This window comes from Phyllobates terribilis, unplaced genomic scaffold, assembly GCF_046119375.1.
Source record: "Phyllobates terribilis strain yellow unplaced genomic scaffold, ASM4611937v1 Scaffold_40__1_contigs__length_11209783, whole genome shotgun sequence".
Classification (NCBI taxonomy): domain Eukaryota; kingdom Metazoa; phylum Chordata; class Amphibia; order Anura; family Dendrobatidae; genus Phyllobates; species Phyllobates terribilis.
In genome coordinates, this window is record NW_027362800.1 from 3909016 (window position 1) to 3931748 (window position 22733).

The 22733-nt window shown below is 44.8% G+C and overlaps 13 non-coding genes and 1 pseudogene across 13 annotated transcripts; all 14 read right to left on the reverse strand.

Annotated features, from left to right (window-relative positions):
* Positions 1-307: 307 nt before the first annotated feature.
* Positions 308-498, reverse strand: LOC141187094 (U2 spliceosomal RNA). Its single transcript, XR_012261312.1, has one exon. It is a non-coding gene; the product is annotated as a U2 spliceosomal RNA (small nuclear RNA).
* Positions 499-1622: 1124 nt separating this feature from the next.
* LOC141185770 (U2 spliceosomal RNA) lies at positions 1623-1815 on the reverse strand. The gene has a single exon (XR_012260388.1). It is a non-coding gene; the product is annotated as a U2 spliceosomal RNA (small nuclear RNA).
* Positions 1816-2867: 1052 nt separating this feature from the next.
* Positions 2868-2938, reverse strand: LOC141186312 (U2 spliceosomal RNA; annotated as a pseudogene).
* Positions 2939-4060: 1122 nt separating this feature from the next.
* On the reverse strand, positions 4061-4251 carry LOC141187095 (U2 spliceosomal RNA). Its single transcript, XR_012261313.1, has one exon. It is a non-coding gene; the product is annotated as a U2 spliceosomal RNA (small nuclear RNA).
* A 1119-nt stretch (positions 4252-5370) lies between these two features.
* On the reverse strand, positions 5371-5561 carry LOC141184608 (U2 spliceosomal RNA). Its single transcript, XR_012259347.1, has one exon. It is a non-coding gene; the product is annotated as a U2 spliceosomal RNA (small nuclear RNA).
* A 1121-nt stretch (positions 5562-6682) lies between these two features.
* LOC141187096 (U2 spliceosomal RNA) lies at positions 6683-6873 on the reverse strand. The gene has a single exon (XR_012261314.1). It is a non-coding gene; the product is annotated as a U2 spliceosomal RNA (small nuclear RNA).
* Positions 6874-7995: 1122 nt separating this feature from the next.
* Positions 7996-8186, reverse strand: LOC141187097 (U2 spliceosomal RNA). Its single transcript, XR_012261315.1, has one exon. It is a non-coding gene; the product is annotated as a U2 spliceosomal RNA (small nuclear RNA).
* Positions 8187-9302: 1116 nt separating this feature from the next.
* LOC141187099 (U2 spliceosomal RNA) lies at positions 9303-9493 on the reverse strand. The gene has a single exon (XR_012261316.1). It is a non-coding gene; the product is annotated as a U2 spliceosomal RNA (small nuclear RNA).
* A 1120-nt stretch (positions 9494-10613) lies between these two features.
* On the reverse strand, positions 10614-10804 carry LOC141187100 (U2 spliceosomal RNA). The gene has a single exon (XR_012261317.1). It is a non-coding gene; the product is annotated as a U2 spliceosomal RNA (small nuclear RNA).
* A 1119-nt stretch (positions 10805-11923) lies between these two features.
* Positions 11924-12113, reverse strand: LOC141185910 (U2 spliceosomal RNA). Its single transcript, XR_012260500.1, has one exon. It is a non-coding gene; the product is annotated as a U2 spliceosomal RNA (small nuclear RNA).
* A 6160-nt stretch (positions 12114-18273) lies between these two features.
* On the reverse strand, positions 18274-18464 carry LOC141187101 (U2 spliceosomal RNA). The gene has a single exon (XR_012261318.1). It is a non-coding gene; the product is annotated as a U2 spliceosomal RNA (small nuclear RNA).
* Positions 18465-19582: 1118 nt separating this feature from the next.
* LOC141187102 (U2 spliceosomal RNA) lies at positions 19583-19773 on the reverse strand. Its single transcript, XR_012261319.1, has one exon. It is a non-coding gene; the product is annotated as a U2 spliceosomal RNA (small nuclear RNA).
* A 1120-nt stretch (positions 19774-20893) lies between these two features.
* LOC141187103 (U2 spliceosomal RNA) lies at positions 20894-21084 on the reverse strand. Its single transcript, XR_012261320.1, has one exon. It is a non-coding gene; the product is annotated as a U2 spliceosomal RNA (small nuclear RNA).
* A 1121-nt stretch (positions 21085-22205) lies between these two features.
* On the reverse strand, positions 22206-22396 carry LOC141187104 (U2 spliceosomal RNA). Its single transcript, XR_012261321.1, has one exon. It is a non-coding gene; the product is annotated as a U2 spliceosomal RNA (small nuclear RNA).
* Positions 22397-22733: the final 337 nt, after the last annotated feature.

The following is a 22733-nucleotide window of genomic DNA, read 5'->3' on the forward strand; positions in this document are numbered from 1 at the left end:
CCTGTAGTTATTTAGGTGAAAGCTCCAAAATGCTTGCCTAATATGTCTGTTTATCCAAAAGGAAGTATAGAGGGAGAGCTAGATAGATAGCATTGCATTACATTACATTACATGGCAATGCAATGCACAGTTGCTGAAGTTGAACCAAAATGAGCTTGTCATCTGGCTTCTGCAACTTTTAACATGAAAAATCCAATGAGGAGAAGAAAAGCAAAGCCAAAGAGTCCATCCCAAAATCCGACAAACAAGCAAAATGAACAAAAAGCATTGAATTCAATTCTTTCTGATTTTAGAAACTGCATTAAAGAAGGGGTGCACCGGTCCTGGAGATACTGCAATACCAGGTCAATGCGTGGAGTGGACAGAGCAAGCTCTTTTTCCATCTCCCTGTTCTAAAAATCCATTTAATATATGGTCCCCAGATAGGGGACGTATCAGATATTAAACTGATAAGAACAGATACTACACTTGATCTTAGCCAAAAGGCCGAGAAGCGATAACCAGAATTGGTTTCCGACTACGGTGCCACCCAAGGATTCTGAAAAGTCCATTTGTGGAGATGGCCACCTGGACTCCCGTTAAGAAGACATGCTGTCAACCTCTAGATCCCTCACATGCCTGCACTTTTCGGCTTGCTGATGCTGCAATCCACGCGTTTTAGATCTGCATAACTCCACCTCTTTTAGCACAGTACCCTCAACCCCCGGCTGTTCCCACCCGCCTCAACACCGTTGGAAGGGAGGAGAACCAATTAAGGCGGGGGGGGGGGGGGTGGAACGAGCAGCTGTCTACCCTTAGCAGGAGGGTTGCTGATTAATTACCTCTCCTGCTGCTGCTGCTGCTGGCTGTCCAGCAGCAGACTGAAGGTGGCTGCTGCTGTGCGCAGGTATATAAAGGCTCAGAGCCTATTATGACACGCGCAGCCAGCGTTCCATTGCCACATTCCGTCTACTGCAGGCGGGATACCTGGATGGCTGAATGTCACTGAGAAGCTCACAGAGACCGCCATAAGCAACAGTTTAAAAGAATGCCACAGACTAATCAACCAAACTTTTTGGGTTGGTTTCTCTTTTATAGTCTGCAGGCATTAAATGAAAGAAGTCAGTGTTCCAGCAGAGGGAGACAACGTTTCAGAAAAGGCATTGTAGCAAACCAAAAAAGAAATTTTAAGCGCAGCAGAGTAACCAGCTCACATACCTGTTAGCTCAGGTGAGTTTAAAAGGCTGCTGTTGATAACAAGGGCATTTGCTAAATAGATGGTGTGTGTGCAACAATATACTGAAAGGTCAATTATATTGTGCAGCTTATCTCACCACCTGTAGTTATTTAGGTGAAAGCTCCAAAATGCTTGCCTAATATGTCTGTTTATCCAAAAGGAAGTATAGAGGGAGAGCTAGATAGATAGCATTGCATTACATTACATTACATGGCAATGCAATGCACAGTTGCTGAAGTTGAACCAAAATGAGCTTGTCATCTGGCTTCTGCAACTTTTAACATGAAAAATCCAATGAGGAGAAGAAAAGCAAAGCCAAAGAGTCCATCCCAAAATCCGACAAACAAGCAAAATGAACAAAAAGCATTGAATTCAATTCTTTCTGATTTTAGAAACTGCATTAAAGAAGGGGTGCACCGGTCCTGGAGATACTGCAATACCAGGTCAATGCGTGGAGTGGACAGAGCAAGCTCTTTTTCCATCTCCCTGTTCTAAAAATCCATTTAATATATGGTCCCCAGATAGGGGAGGTATCAGATATTAAACTGATAAGAACAGATTTTTTGATTGAATATATCTTTTATTAGCACAAAAAATAAGTTAACAGACAGTGTACAGTGCCGCAGCCCAGTACACACAGAATTCTACATCATATTTACATAGCATGAGGATACGACGCACTAACTAGACACATCACACCCCTATGCTACACAAAACACTCAATCTGAAAGAAAAAGCATGTCAATCAATACAGTACGACGAACCGTGATAAGGGATGGGGATTGGGAAAAAGGGGATGGGGAGGGGAAAATCACAGGCCCGAAGAAAGACAAGACACATAAGGGGAGAGGGGGAGGAGGGGTTTAGTCCTCATCCTCGTCCTCCGGACCGTCCACGATGGAATAGTCTCTGAGCAGGCTGTGGATCAGCCTGCGGCAGTCCTGGATGGACATCCTCTCCCTCCTCAAGATGAGCCGGTTCCTGGCGACCCAAACGGCATCCTTGAAGCAGTTCATAAGGCGCCAAGCCTCCTGGATGGCTCCGACGGTATGAACCCCAGGGAAGAGTCCGTAAAGCACAGAATGGTGCGATAGGCTCGCCCTGGGGACAGAGTTCCTCAGGTCGTCCTCAAGGGCAGTCAACAGGCGCTGTGCAAATCCGCAGTCCCAAAAAGTGTGCAAAGATGTTTCCTCCACGAAGGGGCACCTTGGGCAGTACCTGGTCTTGCACAGGTTCCGGGCATGCATGAATGACCGGACGGGCAGTCCGCCCTGAATCGCCATCCACGACAAGTCCTTGTGCCCGTTGGTCAGCCTGTCAGACGACACATTTGTCCACACAGTCTCCAGCGTGTCCTGGTGAAGTCCTGTGATGTTCTCCACGTCATCCTTGGCTCTGATGAGCTTGTGGATAGTTTTGGGCTTCCACAAGTCGGGCTTGAGTCCCTCCAGTTGATGTTCCCCCACAAATCGAACGACGTCTCCGTAGAACCATGGCGTCGTCCAGTTGTAGGGGAAGGAGCTGTCCCACTTGTCCCAGCCGAGTCGCCTCCAAAAAGGAAGCAGGAAGAAGCGAGACATGGACCTGCCCGCGGAGCCATTCTTGACTTGCAAAGTCCGGCGGACACAATCACACACAAAAAAGGATCGCAGGAGGGTGGGGATATCTGGAACGCCCTTCCCGATACTACACTTGATCTTAGCCAAAAGGCCGAGAAGCGATAACCAGAATTGGTTTCCGACTACGGTGCCACCCAAGGATTCTGAAAAGTCCATTTGTGGAGATGGCCACCTGGACTCCCGTTAAGAAGACATGCTGTCAACCTCTAGATCCCTCACATGCCTGCACTTTTCGGCTTGCTGCTGCTGCAATCCACGCGTTTTAGATCTGCATAACTCCACCTCTTTTAGCACAGTACCCTCAACCCCCGGCTGTTCCCACCCGCCTCAACACCGTTGGAAGGGAGGAGAACCAATTAAGGCGGGGGGGGGGGGTGGAACGAGCAGCTGTCTACCCTTAGCAGGAGGGTTGCTGATTAATTACCTCTCCTGCTGCTGCTGCTGCTGGCTGTCCAGCAGCAGACTGAAGGTGGCTGCTGCTGTGCGCAGGTATATAAAGGCTCAGAGCCTATTATGACACGCGCAGCCAGCGTTCCATTGCCACATTCCGTCTACTGCAGGCGGGATACCTGGATGGCTGAATGTCACTGAGAAGCTCACAGAGACCGCCATAAGCAACAGTTTAAAAGAATGCCACAGACTAATCAACCAAACTTTTTGGGTTGGTTTCTCTTTTATAGTCTTCAGGCATTAAATGAAAGAAGTCAGTGTTCCAGCAGAGGGAGACAACGTTTCAGAAAAGGCATTGTAGCAAACCAAAAAATAAATTTTAAGCGCAGCAGAGTAACCAGCTCACATACCTGTTAGCTCAGGTGAGTTTAAAAGGCTGCTGTTGATAACAAGGGCATTTGCTAAATAGATGGTGTGTGTGCAACAATATACTGAAAGGTCAATTATATTGTGCAGCTTATCTCACCACCTGTAGTTATTTAGGTGAAAGCTCCAAAATGCTTGCCTAATATGTCTGTTTATCCAAAAGGAAGTATAGAGGGAGAGCTAGATAGATAGCATTGCATTACATTACATTACATGGCAATGCAATGCACAGTTGCTGAAGTTGAACCAAAATGAGCTTGTCATCTGGCTTCTGCAACTTTTAACATGAAAAATCCAATGAGGAGAAGAAAAGCAAAGCCAAAGAGTCCATCCCAAAATCTGACAAACAAGCAAAATGAACAAAAAGCATTGAATTCAATTCTTTCTGATTTTAGAAACTGCATTAAAGAAGGGGTGCACCGGTCCTGGAGATACTGCAATACCAGGTCAATGCGTGGAGTGGACAGAGCAAGCTCTTTTTCCATCTCCCTGTTCTAAAAATCCATTTAATATATGGTCCCCAGATAGGGGACGTATCAGATATTAAACTGATAAGAACAGATACTACACTTGATCTTAGCCAAAAGGCCGAGAAGCGATAACCAGAATTGGTTTCCGACTACGGTGCCACCCAAGGATTCTGAAAAGTCCATTTGTGGAGATGGCCACCTGGACTCCCGTTAAGAAGACATGCTGTCAACCTCTAGATCCCTCACATGCCTGCACTTTTCGGCTTGCTGCTGCTGCAATCCACGCGTTTTAGATCTGCATAACTCCACCTCTTTTAGCACAGTACCCTCAACCCCCGGCTGTTCCCACCCGCCTCAACACCGTTGGAAGGGAGGAGAACCAATTAAGGCGGGGGGGGGTGGAACGAGCAGCTGTCTACCCTTAGCAGGAGGGTTGTTGATTAATTACCTCTCCTGCTGCTGCTGCTGCTGGCTGTCCAGCAGCAGACTGAAGGTGGCTGCTGCTGTGCGCAGGTATATAAAGGCTCAGAGCCTATTATGACACGCGCAGCCAGCGTTCCATTGCCACATTCCGTCTACTGCAGGCGGGATACCTGGATGGCTGAATGTCACTGAGAAGCTCACAGAGACCGCCATAAGCAACAGTTTAAAAGAATGCCACAGACTAATCAACCAAACTTTTTGGGTTGGTTTCTCTTTTATAGTCTGCAGGCATTAAATGAAAGAAGTCAGTGTTCCAGCAGAGGGAGACAACGTTTCAGAAAAGGCATTGTAGCAAACCAAAAAAGAAATTTTAAGCGCAGCAGAGTAACCAGCTCACATACCTGTTAGCTCAGGTGAGTTTAAAAGGCTGCTGTTGATAACAAGGGCATTTGCTAAATAGATGGTGTGTGTGCAACAATATACTGAAAGGTCAATTATATTGTGCAGCTTATCTCACCACCTGTAGTTATTTAGGTGAAAGCTCCAAAATGCTTGCCTAATATGTCTGTTTATCCAAAAGGAAGTATAGAGGGAGAGCTAGATAGATAGCATTGCATTACATTACATTACATGGCAATGCAATGCACAGTTGCTGAAGTTGAACCAAAATGAGCTTGTCATCTGGCTTCTGCAACTTTTAACATGAAAAATCCAATGAGGAGAAGAAAAGCAAAGCCAAAGAGTCCATCCCAAAATCCGACAAACAAGCAAAATGAACAAAAAGCATTGAATTCAATTCTTTCTGATTTTAGAAACTGCATTAAAGAAGGGGTGCACCGGTCCTGGAGATACTGCAATACCAGGTCAATGCGTGGAGTGGACAGAGCAAGCTCTTTTTCCATCTCCCTGTTCTAAAAATCCATTAAATATATGGTCCCCAGATAGGGGACGTATCAGATATTAAACTGATAAGAACAGATACTACACTTGATCTTAGCCAAAAGGCCGAGAAGCGATAACCAGAATTGGTTTCCGACTACGGTGCCACCCAAGGATTCTGAAAAGTCCATTTGTGGAGATGGCCACCTGGACTCCCGTTAAGAAGACATGCTGTCAACCTCTAGATCCCTCACATGCCTGCACTTTTCGGCTTGCTGCTGCTGCAATCCACGCGTTTTAGATCTGCATAACTCCACCTCTTTTAGCACAGTACCCTCAACCCCCGGCTGTTCCCACCCGCCTCAACACCGTTGGAAGGGAGGAGAACCAATTAAGGCGGGGGGGGGGGTGGAACGAGCAGCTGTCTACCCTTAGCAGGAGGGTTGCTGATTAATTACCTCTCCTGCTGCTGCTGCTGCTGGCTGTCCAGCAGCAGACTGAAGGTGGCTGCTGCTGTGCGCAGGTATATAAAGGCTCAGAGCCTATTATGACACGCGCAGCCAGCATTCCATTGCCACATTCCGTCTACTGCAGGCGGGATACCTGGATGGCTGAATGTCACTGAGAAGCTCACAGAGACCGCCATAAGCAACAGTTTAAAAGAATGCCACAGACTAATCAACCAAACTTTTTGGGTTGGTTTCTCTTTTATAGTCTGCAGGCATTAAATGAAAGAAGTCAGTGTTCCAGCAGAGGGAGACAACGTTTCAGAAAAGGCATTGTAGCAAACCAAAAAAGAAATTTTAAGCGCAGCAGAGTAACCAGCTCACATACCTGTTAGCTCAGGTGAGTTTAAAAGGCTGCTGTTGATAACAAGGGCATTTGCTAAATAGATGGTGTGTGTGCAACAATATACTGAAAGGTCAATTATATTGTGCAGCTTATCTCACCACCTGTAGTTATTTAGGTGAAAGCTCCAAAATGCTTGCCTAATATGTCTGTTTATCCAAAAGGAAGTATAGAGGGAGAACTAGATAGATAGCATTGCATTACATTACATTACATGGCAATGCAATGCACAGTTGCTGAAGTTGAACCAAAATGAGCTTGTCATCTGGCTTCTGCAACTTTTAACATGAAAAATCCAATGAGGAGAAGAAAAGCAAAGCCAAAGAGTCCATCCCAAAATCCGACAAACAAGCAAAATGAACAAAAAGCATTGAATTCAATTCTTTCTGATTTTAGAAACTGCATTAAAGAAGGGGTGCACCGGTCCTGGAGATACTGCAATACCAGGTCAATGCGTGGAGTGGACAGAGCAAGCTCTTTTTCCATCTCCCTGTTCTAAAAATCCATTTAATATATGGTCCCCAGATAGGGGACGTATCAGATATTAAACTGATAAGAACAGATACTACACTTGATCTTAGCCAAAAGGCCGAGAAGCGATAACCAGAATTGGTTTCCGACTACGGTGCCACCCAAGGATTCTGAAAAGTCCATTTGTGGAGATGGCCACCTGGACTCCCGTTAAGAAGACATGCTGTCAACCTCTAGATCCCTCACATGCCTGCACTTTTCGGCTTGCTGCTGCTGCAATCCACGCGTTTTAGATCTGCATAACTCCACCTCTTTTAGCACAGTACCCTCAACCCCCGGCTGTTCCCACACGCCTCAACACCGTTGGAAGGGAGGAGAACCAATTAAGGCGGGGGGGGGGGGTGGAACGAGCAGCTGTCTACCCTTAGCAGGAGGGTTGCTGATTAATTACCTCTCCTGCTGCTGCTGCTGCTGGCTGTCCAGCAGCAGACTGATGGTGGCTGCTGCTGTGCGCAGGTATATAAAGGCTCAGAGCCTATTATGACACGCGCAGCCAGCGTTCCATTGCCACATTCCGTCTACTGCAGGCGGGATACCTGGATGGCTGAATGTCACTGAGAAGCTCACAGAGACCGCCATAAGCAACAGTTTAAAAGAATGCCACAGACTAATCAACCAAACTTTTTGGGTTGGTTTCTCTTTTATAGTCTGCAGGCATTAAATGAAAGAAGTCAGTGTTCCAGCAGAGGGAGACAACGTTTCAGAAAAGGCATTGTAGCAAACCAAAAAAGAAATTTTAAGCGCAGCAGAGTAACCAGCTCACATACCTGTTAGCTCAGGTGAGTTTAAAAGGCTGCTGTTGATAACAAGGGCATTTGCTAAATAGATGGTGTGTGTGCAACAATATACTGAAAGGTCAATTATATTGTGCAGCTTATCTCACCACCTGTAGTTATTTAGGTGAAAGCTCCAAAATGCTTGCCTAATATGTCTGTTTGTCCAAAAGGAAGTATAGAGGGAGAGCTAGATAGATAGCATTGCATTACATTACATTACATGGCAATGCAATGCACAGTTGCTGAAGTTGAACCAAAATGAGCTTGTCATCTGGCTTCTGCAACTTTTAACATGAAAAATCCAATGAGGAGAAGAAAAGCAAAGCCAAAGAGTCCATCCCAAAATCCGACAAACAAGCAAAATGAACAAAAAGCATTGAATTCAATTCTTTCTGATTTTAGAAACTGCATTAAAGAAGGGGTGCACCGGTCCTGGAGATACTGCAATACCAGGTCAATGCGTGGAGTGGACAGAGCAAGCTCTTTTTCCATCTCCCTGTTCTAAAAATCCATTTAATATATGGTCCCCAGATAGGGGACGTATCAGATATTAAACTGATAAGAACAGATACTACACTTGATCTTAGCCAAAAGGCCGAGAAGCGATAACCAGAATTGGTTTCCGACTACGGTGCCACCCAAGGATTCTGAAAAGTCCATTTGTGGAGATGGCCACCTGGACTCCCGTTAAGAAGACATGCTGTCAACCTCTAGATCCCTCACATGCCTGCACTTTTCGGCTTGCTGCTGCTGCAATCCACGCGTTTTAGATCTGCATAACTCCACCTCTTTTAGCACAGTACCCTCAACCCCCGGCTGTTCCCACCCGCCTCAACACCGTTGGAAGGGAGGAGAACCAATTAAGGCGGGGGGGGGTGGAACGAGCAGCTGTCTACCCTTAGCAGGAGGGTTGCTGATTAATTACCTCTCCTGCTGCTGCTGCTGGCTGTCCAGCAGCAGACTGAAGGTGGCTGCTGCTGTGCGCAGGTATATAAAGGCTCAGAGCCTATTATGACACGCGCAGCCAGCGTTCCATTGCCACATTCCGTCTACTGCAGGCGGGATACCTGGATGGCTGAATGTCACTGAGAAGCTCACAGAGACCGCCATAAGCAACAGTTTAAAAGAAAGCCACAGACTAATCAACCAAACTTTTTGGGTTGGTTTCTCTTTTATAGTCTGCAGGCATTAAATGAAAGAAGTCAGTGTTCCAGCAGAGGGAGACAACGTTTCAGAAAAGGCATTGTAGCAAACCAAAAAAGAAATTTTAAGCGCAGCAGAGTAACCAGCTCACATACCTGTTAGCTCAGGTGAGTTTAAAAGGCTGCTGTTGATAACAAGGGCATTTGCTAAATAGATGGTGTGTGTGCAACAATATACTGAAAGGTCAATTATATTGTGCAGCTTATCTCACCACCTGTAGTTATTTAGGTGAAAGCTCCAAAATGCTTGCCTAATATGTCTGTTTATCCAAAAGGAAGTATAGAGGGAGAGCTAGATAGATAGCATTGCATTACATTACATTACATGGCAATGCAATGCACAGTTGCTGAAGTTGAACCAAAATGAGCTTGTCATCTGGCTTCTGCAACTTTTAACATGAAAAATCCAATGAGGAGAAGAAAAGCAAAGCCAAAGAGTCCATCCCAAAATCCGACAAACAAGCAAAATGAACAAAAAGCATTGAATTCAATTCTTTCTGATTTTAGAAACTGCATTAAAGAAGGGGTGCACCGGTCCTGGAGATACTGCAATACCAGGTCAATGCGTGGAGTGGACAGAGCAAGCTCTTTTTCCATCTCCCTGTTCTAAAAATCCATTTAATATATGGTCCCCAGATAGGGGACGTATCAGATATTAAACTGATAAGAACAGATACTACACTTGATCTTAGCCAAAAGGCCGAGAAGCGATAACCAGAATTGGTTTCCGACTACGGTGCCACCCAAGGATTCTGAAAAGTCCATTTGTGGAGATGGCCACCTGGACTCCCGTTAAGAAGACATGCTGTCAACCTCTAGATCCCTCACATGCCTGCACTTTTCGGCTTGCTGCTGCTGCAATCCACACGTTTTAGATCTGCATAACTCCACCTCTTTTAGCACAGTACCCTCAACCCCCGGCTGTTCCCACCCGCCTCAACACCGTTGGAAGGGAGGAGAACCAATTAAGGCGGGGGGGGGGTGGAACGAGCAGCTGTCTACCCTTAGCAGGAGGGTTGCTGATTAATTACCTCTCCTGCTGCTGCTGCTGCTGGCTGTCCAGCAGCAGACTGAAGGTGGCTGCTGCTGTGCGCAGGTATATAAAGGCTCAGAGCCTATTATGACACACGCAGCCAGCGTTCCATTGCCACATTCCGTCTACTGCAGGCGGGATACCTGGATGGCTGAATGTCACTGAGAAGCTCACAGAGACCGCCATAAGCAACAGTTTAAAAGAATGCCACAGACTAATCAACCAAACTTTTTGGGTTGGTTTCTCTTTTATAGTCTGCAGGCATTAAATGAAAGAAGTCAGTGTTCCAGCAGAGGGAGACAACGTTTCAGAAAAGGCATTGTAGCAAACCAAAAAAGAAATTTTAAGCGCAGCAGAGTAACCAGCTCACATACCTGTTAGCTCAGGTGAGTTTAAAAGGCTGCTGTTGATAACAAGGGCATTTGCTAAATAGATGGTGTGTGTGCAACAATATACTGAAAGGTCAATTATATTGTGAGGCTTATCTCACCACCTGTAGTTATTTAGGTGAAAGCTCCAAAATGCTTGCCTAATATGTCTGTTTATCCAAAAGGAAGTATAGAGGGAGAGCTAGATAGATAGCATTGCATTACATTACATTACATGGCAATGCAATGCACAGTTGCTGAAGTTGAACCAAAATGAGCTTGTCATCTGGCTTCTGCAACTTTTAACATGAAAAATCCAATGAGGAGAAGAAAAGCAAAGCCAAAGAGTCCATTCCAAAATCCGACAAACAAGCAAAATGAACAAAAAGCATTGAATTCAATTCTTTCTGATTTTAGAAACTGCATTAAAGAAGGGGTGCACCGGTCCTGGAGATACTGCAATACCAGGTCAATGCGTGGAGTGGACAGAGCAAGCTCTTTTTCCATCTCCCTGTTCTAAAAATCCATTTAATATATGGTCCCCAGATAGGGGACGTATCAGATATTAAACTGATAAGAACAGATACTACACTTGATCTTAGCCAAAAGGCCGAGAAGCGATAACCAGAATTGGTTTCCGACTACGGTGCCACCCAAGGATTCTGAAAAGTCCATTTGTGGAGATGGCCACCTGGACTCCCGTTAAGAAGACATGCTGTCAACCTCTAGATCCCTCACATGCCTGCACTTTTCGGCTTGCTGCTGCTGCAATCCACGCGTTTTAGATCTGCATAACTCCACCTCTTTTAGCACAGTACCCTCAACCCCCGGCTGTTCCCACCCGCCTCAACACCGTTGGAAGGGAGGAGAACCAATTAAGGCGGGGGGGGGTGGAACGAGCAGCTGTCTACCCTTAGCAGGAGGGTTGCTGATTAATTACCTCTCCTGCTGCTGCTGCTGCTGGCTGTCCAGCAGCAGACTGAAGGTGGCTGCTGCTGTGCGCAGGTATATAAAGGCTCAGAGCCTATTATGACACGCGCAGCCAGCGTTCCATTGCCACATTCCGTCTACTGCAGGCGGGATACCTGGATGGCTGAATGTCACTGAGAAGCTCACAGAGACCGCCATAAGCAACAGTTTAAAAGAATGCCACAGACTAATCAACCAAACTTTTTGGGTTGGTTTCTCTTTTATAGTCTGCAGGCATTAAATGAAAGAAGTCAGTGTTCCAGCAGAGGGAGACAACGTTTCAGAAAAGGCATTGTAGCAAACCAAAAAAGAAATTTTAAGCGCAGCAGAGTAACCAGCTCACATACCTGTTAGCTCAGGTGAGTTTAAAAGGCTGCTGTTGATAACAAGGGCATTTGCTAAATAGATGGTGTGTGTGCAACAATATACTGAAAGGTCAATTATATTGTGAGGCTTATCTCACCACCTGTAGTTATTTAGGTGAAAGCTCCAAAATGCTTGCCTAATATGTCTGTTTATCCAAAAGGAAGTATAGAGGGAGAGCTAGATAGATAGCATTGCATTACATTACATTACATGGCAATGCAATGCACAGTTGCTGAAGTTGAACCAAAATGAGCTTGTCATCTGGCTTCTGCAACTTTTAACATGAAAAATCCAATGAGGAGAAGAAAAGCAAAGCCAAAGAGTCCATCCCAAAATCCGACAAACAAGCAAAATGAACAAAAAGCATTGAATTCAATTCTTTCTGATTTTAGAAACTGCATTAAAGAAGGGGTGCACCGGTCCTGGAGATACTGCAATACCAGGTCAATGCGTGGAGTGGACAGAGCAAGCTCTTTTTCCATCTCCCTGTTCTAAAAATCCATTTAATATATGGTCCCCAGATAGGGGACGTATCAGATATTAAACTGATAAGAACAGATTTTTTTTTTTTTTTTTTTCTCCTCAGACGAGGAAATTCCACAGTCTATGGAAACCAGACAAAGGAAAATTCCATCAAAGCAGCTGCGTCAAATCCAATACGCAATTTGCTGTCCCCATCATCATCGGAAATATTTATTTCATATTTCAAAAACAACAATAACAAAAATCAAGAGGTACTAACAATATATCTCCACTTTTTAACTTTCCATATTCCCTCCGCATCCACTTCCCCTCTCCTCTTTTTGTCCCATAGGAAACACACATACATCTTCCCCAAAATCACCTTCACACTATCCTTTACAGCAATTTCCTTCCTTTTAAACACATACACATTCCTCACATCCCATAACACTTCCTTTATACATGCAAGCATCAACCACAAGACTCTTTCCTTCGTCCCATCACATATTCCCAAACCAAACATAAACAACTCAAAAGACAACAAATTCACACCACACAATTCTTTACACAAAGGCCCCATTCTCCCAATCACATCTCTAGCATACTGGCAATTCCAAAAAACATGCAACACACTTTCCCTTCCACCACAGCCATTTCTTGGACACATTTCACTCCTCACCAAACCTCTATTCCTCTGAAACTCTCTCACAGGTAATACTCCATGTAAAGACTGCCACACCACCTCACTCTGTTTGTTGGTCATACCACTCATCCGCACTTTCTTCCAAACCTTCTGCACATCACCACCCCTAACCATATTTATTCCACATTCTACCTCTCTACATTCAATCATCCTATACACAGCCTTCTTATTCTCCAGCAATCTCACATCTGCATCACACAGTTCATACCTCACCAAAAACTTATAAACCCACACATACCATACAGGCACCTCAAAAGCAATCGGACATCGCAAATTCCTTTCTCGCCACTTTAAACGAAACAAATACGCTCCAAATAAATACCTACTCATACATGAAAACTTTCCATCCGCCCTAATCACTTTCAAAACAAACACAACGATATTCACACCAAAAAACACGTCCAAATTCGGAAAACCCAAACCACCTTTTTCCACTCTTTTAACCAAAATATCTCTCCTAGCTCTCTCCATTTTCGAGTTCCACAAAAAAACAAATAAAATTCTATTCAAGCTTCTCATACACATATATCCTGGTGGAAATACTACCGCAATATATAAAAATATTGGCAACACCACACTCTTAACAATTAAAATCTTCCCAAAAAAGGATAAACTCCTCAATTTCCAAAAATTCAACTTCTGCTCAACTTTTCCTTTCGCATCATCCCAACTTTCTTTCCCATCCAAACTCTCTGAAAACTTCACACCCAACACTTTAATAGGTCCATTCACTACATTCACACCTACATCCCTACTTAAACTTCCGCCTCCAAAACCCTTACACTCACTCTTTTCCCAATTCACTTTAAACGCAGAAGCACCACAAAAAATAGACACTAACAACTTCACCCGCCTCACCGAACATTCAGAATCACATAATACACACACGTCATCCATATAACCACTCACCTTCCATTCTTTTCCTCCACCTCCCGGCACTTGCACACCACGAATTACCTTATCTTTCCTCAGCATACACAACAATGGCTCAATTGCACAAATAAATGCTACAGGGGACAAAGGACACCCCTGTCGCACACCCGAAAACACATTCACTTTCCTACCCACATACCCATTCATTAAAACACAGCTATAAACACCCGTATACAAACTTCTCACTCGCCCAACAAAATCAGCCGGAAAACCCATTTTTAACAACACTCTGAACAAAAAACCATGCGACAACCTATCATAAGCCTTTTCAAAATCCAAACTTAACAAAAATACACTCTTCTTACGACCCATGCAATCCCATAGACAATCTCTTAACATACACACACACTCATGAATCCGCCTCCCAGGTATCGCACAACACTGCTCATCCCCAATCACACTCTCTATAACATCACGCATCCTATTAGCCATAAGTTTTGCATAGATTTTATAATCACAATTAAGTAAAGTTATTGGCCTCCAATTCCTAAGACTTTTCAAATCCCCTTTCTTAGGAATTAACACAACCATACCTGCACGCATACTCTCAGTCACCTCCATGTTTCCCCACATATACTTACATACATCCACAAAGTCCTTACCAATCACACCCCACATCACACGATAAAATTCTACTGGGAGGCCATCCTCCCCCGGCGTCTTATTCAAAGCCATACTACACATAACCTTCCATACCTCATCACCAGTCACCTCACCCATCACTCTCTCTCTTTCTGCTTCACTCAACTTACTCTCTAACACACTCAAAACATCATTCTCCAAACATTCATCCCTCTGTTTCACTGCATACAGATCCTCATAAAACTTAGCCACCTCTTCACACATATCCTCTCCACTCACCTCACTTCCATCTGCTCCATACACCACGCTCATACTCTGTTTCTTTCCAAAAACTTTTTTAAAGAAAAACCGAGAACATTTCTCATCCTGCTCCATCTTATCAATCTTTGCCCTAAACACTATGCTTCTCCCTCTCTCCAACAAAAACTCACTAATCTCCTTTTTTACCTCTAAAATATCCTCCTCCACCTCAACTCCTCCTTCCCTTAACTTATACAAAACGCTCAACCGCGCGTTCAGTTTAACAAAACTCTCTCTTTTAATTGCTGCATACTTGTATCCTAAATTTTTAAAGAACATTTTTGTTTGTTTCTTCACCCAGTCCCACCACTCACAAACATTCCCAAACTCATTTTTATGCTTACACCATTCTTCATACCGCCTTTCATACTCCTTTCTCACATCTTCATTCTCTAACAGTTTAACATTTAACTTCCACAATCCTCTCCCAAACACTCCATCAACTTTTATATCCAACTCACACAACATACACACATGATCTGAAAAAAGAACGTTTTCCTGCCTATAATTAACAGAAACCATATTTTTAGAAATAAAACAATAATCCAATCTGGATTGTACCCTACCACTCTCAGAAAAGAAAGTGTTCAACAAAGGATTCATGTTACACACCCGCTGCATATCACACAACCCAAAATCATTCACTAACTCCAATAATGCTTTCCCAGACACATCCACATTCACTCTCCCCACATCACAGTTCATATCACCCACAATTACCACAGGTATTCTTCCTGGAACAAAAAGCTTAATTTTTTCAAATAAATTTTTGCGCTCATTTTTTTCAACTGGCGCATAAACATTAATAACACAAAACTTTACATTCTTGTATACAAAATTAGCAAGGATACATCTCCCCACCTCAATAACCAAATAATCACTCAAAACAACCTCCCTTCCTTTAACCAAAATACCCACACCATCATTCTTATTACATGCACTCCCCGACCACACAGACGCTCCATAAGACCATTCATCCCCTTTCACACCATCCACTACCCCACATTCTTGTAAACAAAAAATAGATGCATTTTGCATAGCTAAAAACTCAAAAATAGCAGCTCTTCTTACTTTACTTTTAAACACTCTTACGTTTTGGGACACTATGGTAAATCCCATAATACTTCTACTCCTTCACCAATTACACAAAGAAATAGCCTTTGGCCTAAACCAAAGCTCACAAGAGGACAAAAAGAAAAAACATTTACAATATTATATGGTGACACTATCCAGCACCACCACTATCCTCCTCCGCCATCAGAACAGAACAGCTGGTTTCCGACCCGCTGGCTTCACCACCCACACTCCTCATTCTGGCAGTTCTGATCTTCCTCTGAGGCTCACTAAAATCTGCATCATCACTGCCCCCACCATCCTCCCTACGACTCTTCTTTGCACCCCTATCATCCTCCGAAGAAAAATCTTCAATGTTTTCAGGACCCGAAGGGTGTTCAGGACTGTCGGGTTCCGAGATTTGCACTTCACATCCTGTTGCGTCCATTGCCTCTCCAAAAGTCATCATCTCAGGCAGCTCTGCCTCCACCACTTTCCTAGATATTCTCTCAGACACTGCCTTTTTCTCCACCTTTGCCACTTCCCTCCAGAACTCCTTTTCTTCCCTCCGCTTCTTCCTCATTTCTTCAGCAGAAGAAGAACATGGTCTCAGGGACACCTCCTCTGGCGCCGTAGAGGGAGAGGCTCTACCAGTTTCCCGCCTCCTTCCCTCTCTCTCCTCCCTCTCCAATCTTTCCAGCACTTTCAGTGCGCTTGCCATCTGCCTCCTCTCTAGCTCCTCCTCCTTCTGTTCTTTATCAGAACGTCTAGGTGCACTCATAGGACAGTCCTTATACATGTGATCACTACTCCCACAGACATCACAGGACTTGGCCTCTGGACACTGGTTGGCCATATGCCCCTCCTTTCTGCAATTTCGGCAACACTGCCCTTTAAGGCATGTTACCATGGTATGTCCGAAAGAAAAGCATCTACGGCAAAACATGGGCTGGCCTGGGTAAAAGAGGAAACCTCTATGGCCTGCAACGGAAAAATTTGATGGAGGGTGTCTAAAGCCCCCCACACTGTCAGGATCCCTTTTCAATTTCACACGGAATTTATACTGACAGTTAAAGATTCCTAGACAATTGACTTGCTTCACTCCCTTCCGCACATATTCACAGTAGCGAGAGAGGAAGCACTCCAGCAGCTCAGGGTCTGTAAAAGGGTTATAGACAGTCACAGTCACCTCCTTTTCTTGCAGACCAAACAAAGGTTTCCATCTAACTCCTTCCAAGCAGGGGTCACTAGAGTGACCACGGAGCCATTCAAAGACATTAAGGCAAACATCCTGGTCCATAAAGGTAACGTCATAATTACCTTGACGTGAAAATTCGTTGACACTGAAGATCTCAGAACGTCTTGCTCCAGCTTTGCCTTCAACGATGTCTTGGACAATGAAAACCACGTTGTTCTTGTTCTGGTCAGATGGATCCACGGACAAACGGATGGTGTTCTTCACAAAAGACATCTTGGATTCTGTCGGTATGGAATACCACAGGAAAAAGCAGAAAATCCTCCACAAAAGGGTCCGGATTCCTCCAGGAGACTCGCACCAATCAAGGTACAGTCATACGATCGCAGCCAAAAGGCCGAGAAGCGATAACCAGAATTGGTTTCCGACTACGGTGCCACCCAAGGATTCTGAAAAGTCCATTTGTGGAGATGGCCACCTGGACTCCCGTTAAGAAGACATGCTGTCAACCTCTAGATCCCTCACATGCCTGCACTTTTCGGCTTGCTGCTGCTGCAATCCACGCGTTTTAGATCTGCATAACTCCACCTCTTTTAGCACAGTACCCTCAACCCCCGGCTGTTCCCACCCGCCTCAACACCGTTGGAAGGGAGGAGAACCAATTAAGGCGGGGGGGGGTGGAACGAGCAGCTGTCTACCCTTAGCAGGAGGGTTGCTGATTAATTACCTCTCCTGCTGCTGCTGCTGCTGGCTGTCCAGCAGCAGACTGAAGGTGGCTGCTGCTGTGCGCAGGTATATAAAGGCTCAGAGCCTATTATGACACGCGCAGCCAGCGTTCCATTGCCACATTCCGTCTACTGCAGGCGGGATACCTGGATGGCTGAATGTCACTGAGAAGCTCACAGAGACCGCCATAAGCAACAGTTTAAAAGAATGCCACAGACTAATCAACCAAACTTTTTGGGTTGGTTTCTCTTTTATAGTCTGCAGGCATTAAATGAAAGAAGTCAGTGTTCCAGCAGAGGGAGACAACGTTTCAGAAAAGGCATTGTAGCAAACCAAAAAAGAAATTTTAAGCGCAGCAGAGTAACCAGCTCACATACCTGTTAGCTCAGGTGAGTTTAAAAGGCTGCTGTTGATAACAAGGGCATTTGCTAAATAGATGGTGTGTGTGCAACAATATACTGAAAGGTCAATTATATTGTGCAGCTTATCTCACCACCTGTAGTTATTTAGGTGAAAGCTCCAAAATGCTTGCCTAATATGTCTGTTTATCCAAAAGGAAGTATAGAGGGAGAGCTAGATAGATAGCATTGCATTACATTACATTACATGGCAATGCAATGCACAGTTGCTGAAGTTGAACCAAAATGAGCTTGTCATCTGGCTTCTGCAACTTTTAACATGAAAAATCCAATGAGGAGAAGAAAAGCAAAGCCAAAGAGTCCATCCCAAAATCCAACAAACAAGCAAAATGAACAAAAAGCATTGAATTCAATTCTTTCTGATTTTAGAAACTGCATTAAAGAAGGGGTGCACCGGTCCTGGAGATACTGCAATACCAGGTCAATGCGTGGAGTGGACAGAGCAAGCTCTTTTTCCATCTCCCTGTTCTAAAAATCCATTTAATATATGGTCCCCAGATAGGGGACGTATCAGATATTAAACTGATAAGAACAGATACTACACTTGATCTTAGCCAAAAGGCCGAGAAGCGATAACCAGAATTGGTTTCCGACTAGGGTGCCACCCAAGGATTCTGAAAAGTCCATTTGTGGAGATGGCCACCTGGACTCCCGTTAAGAAGACATGCTGTCAACCTCTGGATCCCTCACATGCCTGCACTTTTCGGCTTGCTGCTGCTGCAATCCACGCGTTTTAGATCTGCATAACTCCACTCTTTTAGCACAGTACCCTCAACCCCCGGCTGTTCCCACCCGCCTCAACACCGTTGGAAGGGAGGAGAACCAATTAAGGCGGGGGGGGGTGGAACGAGCAGCTGTCTACCCTTAGCAGGAGGGTTGCTGATTAATTACCTCTCCTGCTGCTGCTGCTGCTGGCTGTCCAGCAGCAGACTGAAGGTGGCTGCTGCTGTGCGCAGGTATATAAAGGCTCAGAGCCTATTATGACACGTGCAGCCAGCCTTCCATTGCCACATTCCGTCTACTGCAGGCGGGATACCTGGATGGCTGAATGTCACTGAGAAGCTCACAGAGACCGCCATAAGCAACAGTTTAAAAGAATGCCACAGACTAATCAACCAAACTTTTTGGGTTGGTTTCTCTTTTATAGTCTGCAGGCATTAAATGAAAGAAGTCAGTGTTCCAGCAGAGGGAGACAACGTTTCAGAAAAGGCATTGTAGCAAACCAAAAAAGAAATTTTAAGCGCAGCAGAGTAACCAGCTCACATACCTGTTAGCTCAGGTGAGTTTAAAAGGCTGCTGTTGATAACAAGGGCATTTGCTAAATAGATGGTGTGTGTGCAACAATATACTGAAAGGTCAATTATATTGTGCAGCTTATCTCACCACCTGTAGTTATTTAGGTGAAAGCTCCAAAATGCTTGCCTAATATGTCTGTTTATCCAAAAGGAAGTATAGAGGGAGAGCTAGATAGATAGCATTGCATTACATTACATTACATGGCAATGCAATGCACAGTTGCTGAAGTTGAACCAAAATGAGCTTGTCATCTGGCTTCTGCAACTTTTAACATGAAAAATCCAATGAGGAGAAGAAAAGCAAAGCCAAAGAGTCCATCCCAAAATCCGACAAACAAGCAAAATGAACAAAAAGCATTGAATTCAATTCTTTCTGATTTTAGAAACTGCATTAAAGAAGGGGTGCACCGGTCCTGGAGATACTGCAATACCAGGTCAATGCGTGGAGTGGACAGAGCAAGCTCTTTTTCCATCTCCCTGTTCTAAAAATCCATTTAATATATGGTCCCCAGATAGGGGACGTATCAGATATTAAACTGATAAGAACAGATACTACACTTGATCTTAGCCAAAAGGCCGAGAAGCGATAACCAGAATTGGTTTCCGACTACGGTGCCACCCAAGGATTCTGAAAAGTCCATTTGTGGAGATGGCCACCTGGACTCCCGTTAAGAAGACATGCTGTCAACCTCTAGATCCCTCACATGCCTGCACTTTTCGGCTTGCTGCTGCTGCAATCCACGCGTTTTAGATCTGCATAACTCCACCTCTTTTAGCACAGTACCCTCAACCCCCGGCTGTTCCCACCCGCCTCAACACCGTTGGAAGGGAGGAGAACCAATTAAGGCGGGGGGGGGGTGGAACGAGCAGCTGTCTACCCTTAGCAGGAGGGTTGCTGATTAATTACCTCTCCTGCTGCTGCTGCTGCTGGCTGTCCAGCAGCAGACTGAAGGTGGCTGCTGCTGTGCGCAGGTATATAAAGGCTCAGAGCCTATTATGACACGCGCAGCCAGCGTTCCATTGCCACATTCCGTCTACTGCAGGCGGGATACCTGGATGACTGAATGTCACTGAGAAGCTCACAGAGACCGCCATAAGCAACAGTTTAAAAGAATGCCATAGACTAATCAACCAAACTTTTTGGGTTGGTTTCTCTTTTATAGTCTGCAGGCATTAAATGAAAGAAGTCAGTGTTCCAGCAGAGGGAGACAACGTTTCAGAAAAGGCATTGTAGCAAACCAAAAAAGAAATTTTAAGCGCAGCAGAGTAACCGGCTCACATACCTGTTAGCTCAGGTGAGTTTAAAAGGCTGCTGTTGATAACAAGGGCATTTGCTAAATAGATGGTGTGTGTGCAACAATATACTGAAAGGTCAATTATATTGTGCAGCTTATCTCACCACCTGTAGTTATTTAGGTGAAAGCTCCAAAATGCTTGCCTAATATGTCTGTTTATCCAAAAGGAAGTATAGAGGGAGAGCTAGATAGATAGCATTGCATTACATTACATTACATGGCAATGCAATGCACAGTTGCTGAAGTTGAACCAAAATGAGCTTGTCATCTGGCTTCTGCAACTTTTAACATGAAAAATCCAATGAGGAGAAGAAAAGCAAAGCCAAAGAGTCCATCCCAAAATCCGACAAACAAGCAAAATGAACAAAAAGCATTGAATTCAATTCTTTCTGATTTTAGAAACTGCATTAAAGAAGGGGTGCACCGGTCCTGGAGATACTGCAATACCAGGTCAATGCGTGGAGTGGACAGAGCAAGCTCTTTTTCCATCTCCCTGTTCTAAAAATCCATTTAATATATGGTCCCCAGATAGGGGACGTATCAGATATTAAACTGATAAGAACAGATACTACACTTGATCTTAGCCAAAAGGCCGAGAAGCGATAACCAGAATTGGTTTCCGACTACGGTGCCACCCAAGGATTCTGAAAAGTCCATTTGTGGAGATGGCCACCTGGACTCCCGTTAAGAAGACATGCTGTCAACCTCTAGATCCCTCACATGCCTGCACTTTTCGGCTTGCTGCTGCTGCAATCCACGCATTTTAGATCTGCATAACTCCACCTCTTTTAGCACAGTACTCTCAACCCCCGGCCGTTCCCACCCGCCTCAACACCGTTGGAAGGGAGGAGAACCAATTAAGGCGGGGGGGGGGGTGGAACGAGCAGCTGTCTACCCTTAGCAGGAGGGTTGCTGATTAATTACCTCTCCTGCTGCTGCTGCTGCTGGCTGTCCAGCAGCAGACTGAAGGTGGCTGCTGCTGTGCGCAGGTATATAAAGGCTCAGAGCCTATTATGACACGCGCAGCCAGCGTTCCATTGCCACATTCCGTCTACTGCAGGCGGGATACCTGGATGGCTGAATGTCACTGAGAAGCTCACAGAGACCGCCATAAGCAACAGTTTAAAAGAATGCCACAGACTAATCAACCAAACTTTTTGGGTTGGTTTCTCTTTTATAGTCTGCAGGCATTAAATGAAAGAAGTCAGTGTTCCAGCAGAGGGAGACAACGTTTCAGAAAAGGCATTGTAGCAAACCAAAAAAGAAATTTTAAGCGCAGCAGAGTAACCAGCTCACATACCTGTTAGCTCAGGTGAGTTTAAAAGGCTGCTGTTGATAACAAGGGCATTTGCTAAATAGATGGTGTGTGTGCAACAATATACTGAAAGGTCAATTATATTGTGCAGCTTATCTCACCACCTGTAGTTATTTAGGTGAAAGCTCCAAAATGCTTGCCTAATATGTCTGTTTATCCAAAAGGAAGTATAGAGGGAGAGCTAGATAGATAGCATTGCATTACATTACATTACATGGCAATGCAATGCACAGTTGCTGAAGTTGAACCAAAATGAGCTTGTCATCTGGCTTCTGCAACTTTTAACATGAAAAATCCAATGAGGAGAAGAAAAGCAAAGCCAAAGAGTCCATCCCAAAATCCGACAAACAAGCAAAATGAACAAAAAGCATTGAATTCAATTCTTTCTGATTTTAGAAACTGCATTAAAGAAGGGGTGCACCGGTCCTGGAGATACTGCAATACCAGGTCAATGCGTGGAGTGGACAGAGCAAGCTCTTTTTCCATCTCCCTGTTCTAAAAATCCATTTAATATATGGTCCCCAGATAGGGGACGTATCAGATATTAAACTGATAAGAACAGATACTACACTTGATCTTAGCCAAAAGGCCGAGAAGCGATAACCAGAATTGGTTTCCGACTACGGTGCCACCCAAGGATTCTGAAAAGTCCATTTGTGGAGATGGCCACCTGGACTCCCGTTAAGAAGACATGCTGTCAACCTCTAGATCCCTCACATGCCTGCACTTTTCGGCTTGCTGCTGCTGCAATCCACGCGTTTTAGATCTGCATAACTCCACCTCTTTTAGCACAGTACCCTCAACCCCCGGCTGTTCCCACCCGCCTCAACACCGTTGGAAGGGAGGAGAACCAATTAAGGCGGGGGGGGGTGGAACGAGCAGCTGTCTACCCTTAGCAGGAGGGTTGCTGATTAATTACCTCTCCTGCTGCTGCTGCT